Source organism: Macrobrachium nipponense, chromosome 12, assembly GCF_015104395.2.
Source record: "Macrobrachium nipponense isolate FS-2020 chromosome 12, ASM1510439v2, whole genome shotgun sequence".
Lineage (NCBI taxonomy): Eukaryota > Metazoa > Arthropoda > Malacostraca > Decapoda > Palaemonidae > Macrobrachium > Macrobrachium nipponense.
In genome coordinates, this window is record NC_087205.1 from 98,842,242 (window position 1) to 98,852,100 (window position 9,859).

Sequence of the window (9,859 nt, forward strand, 5' to 3'; positions counted from 1 at the left end):
CAGTGATTTATAATTGTCGAGCAGACGAAGGCAATTTGCGTGTTACATTATTGGTCGATTTCCTATTGTCAACGTACATTGCTGCACATTACTCTTGATTGATCATATAGTAGTCTTTGATTAGTGGAGGTTAACAGCAGCTCTTCTACCAACGAAATATTGTGCTTGTCCTGCTCAGGTTATTATGATATATTCTCTTTCGTGTTTCCAATAGCGATTGAAAATTTGCTCTGTTAAAGACATTCTGGGCGTTGAAAACTTAGATAAAATAACATTGAAAGAATACGATTTATCGGCAACGTTTTCAGGAAATATAAAGCCGTTTTTTATCATGTCAACGTATGCCAGAAAATCAGAAGGAAAAGTAAATTAAAGCAATGATTTAATTATACAGAACGCGGAAAGTTGCACGTGGAGGTACCATTCAGGACTATCATTAAGATCGACGCAAAAGTCGTTCTTTTACGTTCCTAATGTAGCTTCTCAGAAAACCGCATGTTAAGCGTTCTTCTACGTTTCATTTTATTAGTTAATTAAAATGAAACTAAATTGATTAAGAAGTATTAGGTTTTATAGTTAATTACCGAACATAGGAAAGCAACGCTTGTCGAATCTCTAATGTACGCCATGGCTTGATGAAAACTTTCTTTGTTGGGTCTATATACAATATAAAGAATAAAACAAATACGTCTTTTGCCAGCCGTGGGATTCGAACCTGGGTCCTGGTGGTTTCCTAAGCCGTAGACCCAAGCACTGGAAAATCCTGAGGATTCCCCCACCCCCACCCAAGTCCCCTCCCCGCCAACAATCCCTACTTCCCAAGCGCGTTTGCCACTTTCGCTTTTCAAATCCATTCTTCAGAAGAATTAATGAGTTTTAAGAATGGCGACTGCTTATGGCTTACAATGTATGCGGATTAAAAAAACACTACGTAACAAATGTCCCTTAATTTATAATAAAAGGCTAAGAAAGGGGAAATAGGTGAAAGAAGATAGGTAGTCGCTACGGGATCGTCAGGCTGAAATTGGGATTTTTGTTAAGGCCTAGAGCATCAAGAGTTGCTTTGAAAGTACTCGAAAATGACAGCGGTTATTTTGAATGAAAAGCGAACGAAAAAAAAAATGCCTCCTTTCATATCCGCCTTCCCTGTGGAAAGCGATGATAAAAAAGTAAAAGGGAAAAAATCCGTTGAACAGCCTAGAATTATCGACGTTCCCCACCTCTCGGATTAAGTGACTTTCCTTGCCCTATCACCACCGTTCTCCGACTCAAATTTTCCCATTCACCTTGATAGTCCAACGTGCGTATATTGTAAGCCTTTCCGTTATTATTTATTCAATTAAATTAATTGCTATCTTTCATCAGCGTTTCCTTAAATTACTGATGGGTTAGTCGCGATACGATTCCCGCTCAGTTACGATATCAGACGACGAACTAAAGAAAATGTGTAGAGAGAGGACGACTCTGAATATTCATTCACCTTGAGCTTGAACTTATTGTATTTAATTATAGTCTACTGAACTTGATAAGAAGCAGGGGATCGCAGACAAAAGTTCATTTGCAAACTCTTGGTCTCAAGAACAAAATTCGGTGGCCCATGCATGAGAAAACATCGTTACAGAAGTTTACACACAGTAGCTACATTCTGACTCCACCTTTCACTCCATTCTAATCCTATAGTCTAGACTCTCGACCAAGATAATCTTAATCTTTAGCATCTAACCATTAAGTTAAAAGTTTTATTCTTTATTAAGGCAGGAGCTATTCGTATCGCCAAAGAATAATAGTCAGTGTCGTCTTGGAAGTAGAAAGGAAATTGATGTAAACGATGTTTATTTCTGAGCTACTTTTACAAGTAGCGCTTATTTTCTCATTGTTATATACTAACAAAAGGTTTGTCACATGCTTGGGCCTTTGCCAACGTATTCTGCAGAGGTATTGTCATAATTCCTCGGGCAAATACAATTCAAGACATGATTCTGGATAAGCCAGGTGTAGGGAACGATTGTCGGCCATTCGCTAAAGTTGACTATAAAGTTGCAATTTATGAGCACTTGGTCAAACACTGAGACTGTGCAATTTACTCAGCAAAGGATCGGAATAGCGGTTTATTATTTCTCTCTCTCTCTCTCTCTCTCTCTCTCTCTCTCTCTCTCTCTCTCTCTCATACATAATGATGCAGACATTGAGATTTTTTTTTATGTCACGACGTATTCCGCATTAATTGTCAAATCGACATTTCATTTATCTTAGCGGTATCAAAATCATTTAACCACGTTTCAGCAACCGTTAATATATCAAAAAGACTCCTCATTTATCAACACACAAATTTGCAGTTTTTTATTACCGAGACTGAATACGTATTTACAAATCCATGTTTTAAGACATTACCGTTTACATCTTTCGATGACTGTTCCCTTTTTTTCTTTTTCTTCTCTTTGTTAGACGTTTATCGAAATACTTAACGGTAGAGCTCTATCTGGATTTGTTGTTTAGTATAATGAATATCCATAGAAAATGTATGATTTTCAGGAACGTGATCCCTCTCCCACGCACTAGCCTTCACAAGTGTCATAAATCAGAATAAGTGTAAACACTGACCAAGCGAGCGGCGGGTCATTAAATCGGGGTGAAATATAAGCCAAGGCTGTGACCTGTAAGCATTTTATCAACTTTAGCAAGGAGCAAACGAGAATTCGGGTTTTCATTATTTCCCAATAGAATGTGTTATTCTCAAATTATTATTAATTATGGCTTCTTACACTGAGGGACCTGGGGCAACCCGAACAAGATGTAAGGTCTGTAAGGTAAGGACATGAAGTATGTTACTTCGATACGCTGTTCAAATTCAGAATCTAGTTTTTTTGACTAGCACTTGCTATCCAGTTTTATATGTATCAGACATGATTTCTTATGTGATTAGCAATGATTACTGATAACTACAGAATAAATATACATTATATATTCGAACAAGGTACTACCCCTGTGGTCGTGTACAAAGACAGCTTCGAATAATTCTGAAAACCCTCAAAGAAGCAATGTAAATGCTGAAACAGTTAGAGACTGAAGAAATGTTCAACCAACGAGTGCTCGGATATAATTGGATTCTATGCTGGCATAAGGACAACTTAATTTCAACAGCAAATCCATTCCAGGAAGCACCCATTTCATGATGCTTTTTTTTTTTTTTTTTTTTTTTTTTTCATACTATTGTTGGAGGTGTCGACCCGGCCTCGGCCTAGGAACACTGTCTCAGACTCGGTCTAGTGCCGTCTGGTCTCGGTTGGTTCCACTATCTGTAAGTTAATTCGGTGACTAAATGTAAAAGCATGAAAACTCAAGGCACTAATAAATGTAATTGTGTAAAGGTGAAGGTCCTACGTCAATTTTGTAAAGATGTATTACCACGCCTAGTTGGTGATCGACACTTGTAAGTAAACAATAAATTTCAAATACCAATAAACGGAGATCATCGAAGCAAGTGTTTCCTTTGTGCCCACATTTATTAATGATTATTAATCGAATGGAACCCCAGTACTTTAACACCATATATCTGGATCTCTCGGTCATACCAGTTATTAAAAAAAGCTAGCGTCCTGCTTTCACGCAGTCGAAAACTTTCATCTATAATTCAACTGAATATATCTAAACAGAATAGCTACAACAGATCAACCAAATTATTACAAACTTATTCAGATTTTTATCTAACAAATTACGAGAGAGGCTCAGATTATCAGCAAACTCAATATAAACAGATTTATTATATTACATTTTCATAAAAGGAGTGATAATGACAAGTTCTTGATTATGTATTTCACGAAGGATGGCTAACGAAAGACATTTGTTGCTTCATGCACATTTTTAAGGCATATCAAGTTTTAAATAGTGGTCAAGCTCTTGCTTATTTTGTGGCGACTAAGAAAACTGCGATTAGATGGCGTTACGTATCTTCCAAGGACGCCAATATAGTATTTATAAGAAGGGGGCTGCCTCTCCAGCTACCTTGCTTTTTGTCTTAATACAAAATGTCTGCCGTTCATTTGCTGGTTATGCTTCCCCAAGGCATGAATGCTTTTTCTGCATGGAGATTGTAATTATTTCGAGGCTTTGTATTTGTTCATTCGAATTTTGCAGTGATAACTTTCTCTTAGTCTACTGCAAGTAGCAAGTGAGTGTTCATTGAGTTGCCGGATATTCTGGAAAATAATTCATGATGGATTGTGTGAATTTTCGTTGCCCCCCGTTTGTGTTTTCTAATGTGTCATATCGTAATGATATAATATGTAAGTGTCACTGGTGACTGACAAGTAGTTTATAGTGTACCAGTATTTTCATTGCACTCTAAGAATACTTTAGTTGGCCGTTTATGTTTCTGGATACTACTAAGCGTTCGCGGATGCCAATAAGCTTACCAAATCAGACTTGCTCAACCCCTAAGAGCCGTGGCCCACGTAGATTGCCGCAGAACATCCTACATCCACTTTCAAAGAATGGGTCCATGACTCGTAATTTTACCTATGCCATGGCCTTTTAAGCTTTACGTTCCGATCCATTCTCGCCACAGTCCTTCAAGGGATTTTCCAGGTTTCGCCACAAATAGGCCTTGTTTTACCACCATTGAGGTACATTGAATTAGTGTCCATTCATTTTAGTATAATTTAAACATTACAATATTTGTCCAGAAGCTGTTTAGAAAGTACTTTAACTTAGTATGAACAATGTTTGAACATTAGAGTACTAAATGCACTGTCTTTAGATAAAAAGAAGCCCAAGTATCAAAAGTGGCATACGTATATGAAAGCAGAAATAGCCTTTTTATTATCGAAATGTTTATTATACGCTAGCGCTTCATCCTAAATGTTCTATTAATAGTTTTGGATTGTGTGAAGTTATATATATCTATTATTATTCTGTATGCAGGTTGTAGTTGTCACACCAATGAAAGTATCACCACGCAGGTTTGTTGGGGAAAACAGAATTAATAGGGCCAGTGGATGAATGATAACAGCTGCATGTTTTGTTAAGGAATAGTGTACAAGAAAAGCTGAGGTTAGTGACTTGAGAGAAGGGTTACGATTTTTTCTAGCTCTCAACATTCGATTTCTCCTTTCTAACAGTAGCCATATTGCTCATGCAGGTGGGTTTCAGTATTTAATCTAAAATCTAAAAATTCATTTATTTAAGTACAAGGTAGTTGTCTTACTTTATATTTATGCAAAGTTCAGTTGATTTTTGTGAGGAACAAATTTGCCAGAACTATGTTTTGAATGGAAAACAAAATTCAAGAAAGTAGCAGTAAAACTATAATTTCTTTATCATTTATTCATTATTTTGATTTTTTTATCAACTGTTTGTATAAGTGACCTACTTCGATTTTATTTATAGCTATACTTATAGAGAGTGCTGTTTATAAGACATACTTATCTAAATTAATATTTGGGGCGATGCATACCAAGCACTGGGACAAGAAGGCCATTCAGCGCTGAAACGGAAATGGACAGTGAAAAGGTCTGAAAGGTGTAACAGGAGGAAAACCTTCCAGTTGCACTTTGAATCAATTGTTATGAGAGTGTGCACAGTAAGATGGAAGAAAGACTATGAATGGAGGTACAATAAAAGGAATGAAAGGGAGTTGCAACAAGGGGCCGAAGGGCCGCTGCAAAGACTATAAAGTAATGCCTACATTGTACCGTACAAGGTGCACTGACGGCACTAACCCCCCCTACGGGGCTCTTATTACATGTACCACACATTCTATATCCACGTGTAAAGACTACCAGAACACATTTCTTCCCAAATTTTCTGGAAAACTTTCATGTTGTAAATTAACATATCCTATACAAACTGCAGTGTCCAAACATACTTAAATCAGCAACTTTTCTTTATGAGTTACAGATAATGAAAAAAAAAAATTTTTCCACTACTTTTCAGGAGTAAAGGTTAGTTTTTCATTTACGGTACATCTACAGTGCATTTTAAAGGTTTACACAATATTAATGCATAAATTTTATATGACATTTTTAATGCTAAGGATTAGTTATTTTATGTAGTTGTACCTGTGAAAGTGGCTATTTGCTTTTATATTGATGTGATGTAAGATTTTCTATTGTAAACAGAGGTAAATGAAGCCATAGCATAGATGTTAACTTTGCCATGGAATGAAGATTAATGAGCTCATTTCTCATAAAAACTTTATTACCTCGTTTTTCACAAATAACAAACTTCTTTATTTTCTATGATGACAGTGTGGCTTTGGTGATTAATGATGGCATTAGGGGGGTCTGTTGTGCCAATTTGAATTCCAGGTGAAATAAGTAGTATACTACATGATTTTGAATCACACAACACTGTACATGGTGGGGATATTTTGTTACATATACATGTATACAGTATATGTATTTGTAGGGGTATAGGTCCCCATGCCCAACCCCTCAGCCCTCCAGGCAGAAGCCATCAGAAACTTCAAAAGAAGACAGACCACTAGGGCCGACCTCTGATACGTGGTTGCCAGAAACACAAGCCAGGGACAAGCTGTAGAAACAATGTTTATGTATTCTTGTCAGACACAGTCACCCATGCATAAAAATGCAACCGTGTAGAAATGTAAAAACATTTCAGCTCTCAAGCCATATGTATCATATTGTCCTGTTTGGCATATACAAGGAAAAGGTGGTTGTTTTTTTCTTTGTAAAAAAAACCATCTCCCAGTTCTGTGTCCTTGTTCTCGTTTTTAATCTTACTTTTCCGCTTGCAGTTGTTAATGACATGTCCAGAGTTTTGATTAATAAATTAGATTATAGTAGTGCCTAGTTGCTATATATCACTACTCTCCTCGCTGCCTCTACACTGGTGATCCCAAAGATGACAGACACCACCGGCACCAGCCCATCCATTGACAACACTGCAGTAGCAAGCATCCACCTACCAACCTTCACAACCCACAACCCCGAGGCCTGGATCTTCACAGTGGAGATCATCTTAGTTGGAATAAGATTTTCTCATCCTGCAAAGCCAATGCCATCCCCAAGTTCTTGCCAGATGATGTCTTTGAGCAAATGGCTCGCTGACCAACAAACCACCATTTCCTATGAAACACCAACTAAGCTCATCCTTCAGCATGCCATTCGTCCTCAGAGCTAGGAAATTTCTAGACAATGTGGGGGCAGCAACAGGAGACTAGCAGCTGTTGCATGTCTACAAGCAGGTGCGAAGGCTAGTTACGATCCCCGTCACATACAGCTCCCCAGAGACTAGTTGGACCTTGTGAGAGAGGTCCTACTCAGTGCAACAACCACGCCCCTGAGTTCCTGAAAATGGTTGACCCTGTCCACCTAGCCCACAAGTTGACGGAGCCCACACAAACACCTGTAGCAGCAGAGCAATGCAGACAGAGGCCCCGCCACCCTCATACACACTTCCAAAGTTTCAGGAAGGAGATCAACTCCAAGTACAAGCCCCAAAGAGAAGTGTTCCAGATCATAATGCTTCCCAAACCATAATGCTTCAACCACTGGAGGTTTGGGAGGGAAGCCCGAAAATGCGAAGGCAGATGCTGCATGACAAAAAACATGTAAGCAGGCCGCAGCAGCAGCCCAACAAAACAATAGTCAGCAACAGCAGACAGGTTGCCTCTTAGGAGGTAACAATTCTGCCTATCGCTATCTTTTTCCAGGCAAGGGCAGAAAGGCTCCACATGTTTCTATACCACAGATGGGAGATCAAACCGAGTTGCTCATTGACACTGGCACATTCAAATCATTCGTGCCAGCCAACCCATACAAACTCTCATTCCTATCCCCCCCATCACTTATCAGGTGTCCACTGCCAGTGGGGACCTGCTAAAAATATACAGGAAATGGACCATGAATTTGTCATTCAGCAGAAAGAAGTACAACTGGACATTCATCACAGAATACATAACAATCACACTTTTAGGAGCTGACTTCCTAAAGACAACAACATGCTGGTGGATGTAGCAATACAACAGCTGATCTCACAACCTGCCCCTGAAGCCCCATTCACTCAGACTCCAGCACCAGAGATACATCGCCTCCTACAGGAGTTTCCAGAGGTATTCAAGCACGACGTGACCAAACCTGCAAAGCACCATGTCCAGCACCAGTCATTGAGGCTCCCCTAGTCCACGCCCAATTCAGATGTTTTGCCTCAGACAAGCTTGCCTATGCCAAACATACCTTCCAGGACATGGAATGGACAGGAATATGCCAAAAAGCCTCCAGCCCATGGGCTTCTCCCCTCCACTTGGTACCAAAAGCTGATGGCACGTGGCAACCATGTGGCGACTACTGATTTATTATTAAAACAGGGCCTGACAGGTACCCACAGCCAAACGTCACCAATATTACAAATGAAATAGAGAGCACCAAAATATTCACAAAGGTTGACCTGATGAAGGGATATTTCCAAGTCCCAGTCATGAAGGACATAGAAAAGGCTGTCATCATCACCCCTTTCAGTATGTACACATTCAACTAGATGTAGCTGCTTCAACCTTGGGAACACAGGTGTAACCTTCCAATGTCTGATGGACAACCTTGGCAACCTGCCCTTCAGCATCGTCTACGTTGACACAACAATTTGATATTCAACCCCAACCTCAAACAACATATGAGAGACATCAGACAGAGTTCTGCAAATACTCAAAGAAAATTGACTAATTGTCCCGAAGGACATGGGCAAAACCAACAGGAGAATTCCAGGGCCACCAAATCAGCCTTGACAGTGACAAGCCGCTCCCACGAAGGTCCAAGCAATCACAGACTTTCCACCACTTGGTAAATTTATAGTAATGTCATTGATTGCTAAAGCAAACAATGTACAGCTCAAGACACTACCTTGAGGGATTCCTTCTTCCAGTTTATAGGTTACTGAGTAGGAATTTCTCTACTCTTACTTGAAAAGTTCTGTTTGTTAAAAAGTTCTTAATAAATATTGGTAAGTGGCCTCTTAGTCCCTTGGAGTGGAGTTTTTGCATGATGTTATGTTTCCATGTTGAATCGTATGCTTTTTCTATATAAAAAAATATAGCTACTGTTAATTTATTTTGTTCAAAGCCTTTTTTGATATGATCTTCTAAATGTGTTAAGGGATCTAGGGTTGATCTGCCAGCTATTGAACCAGATTGTGTTGGTGTTAAAATGGATTCTTTGGTCATTACATACGTTAATCATGCATTAACCATTTTTCTAAGATTTTGCATAGGCAACTTGTTAGGGATATCGGTCTATAATTGGATGGATTACTTGCATCCTTTCCTGGTTTATTCATTGGAATTATTATGGCATGTTTCCATTTATCAGAAAAGACACGTTTTAGCCAGATACTATTATAAAATTTTAATAAATATGATTTAGTATAGGAGCTAATTTTTCTATCATTTCAAATTATATTTTATCATATCCTGGTGCGGTGGGATGACAAAGAGTTGATGGCATTATCTAGTTCATCCATGTTAAAAATATAATTATATTCCAGGTCTTCAAGAGTTTCAAAATTGAGTAGTATTATATTTTCTTTTTGTTTTCTGATATTTTGAAAATGTATATATAGGCTGGAGTAAGCACTGATGTTTTCAAAATGCTTTCCAATTATATTTGATATTTCATAAGTATCATGGTATATTTTTCCATTTAAATGTATTGCACTTCTTGGAGGTCTTATATGTTTTCCATTGATTTTCCTTATCTTTTGCCAGATATCCCTTGTGGATGTGTTTGAAGATATGTTTGAGACATATTCCTTCCATGATGCAATTTTTTCAGCTATTACCGTTTTTCTAAATTTGGCTGTATATTTGTTATATAGTGGTTTAATGCGGTTAATTGTTATGTTTGTTATA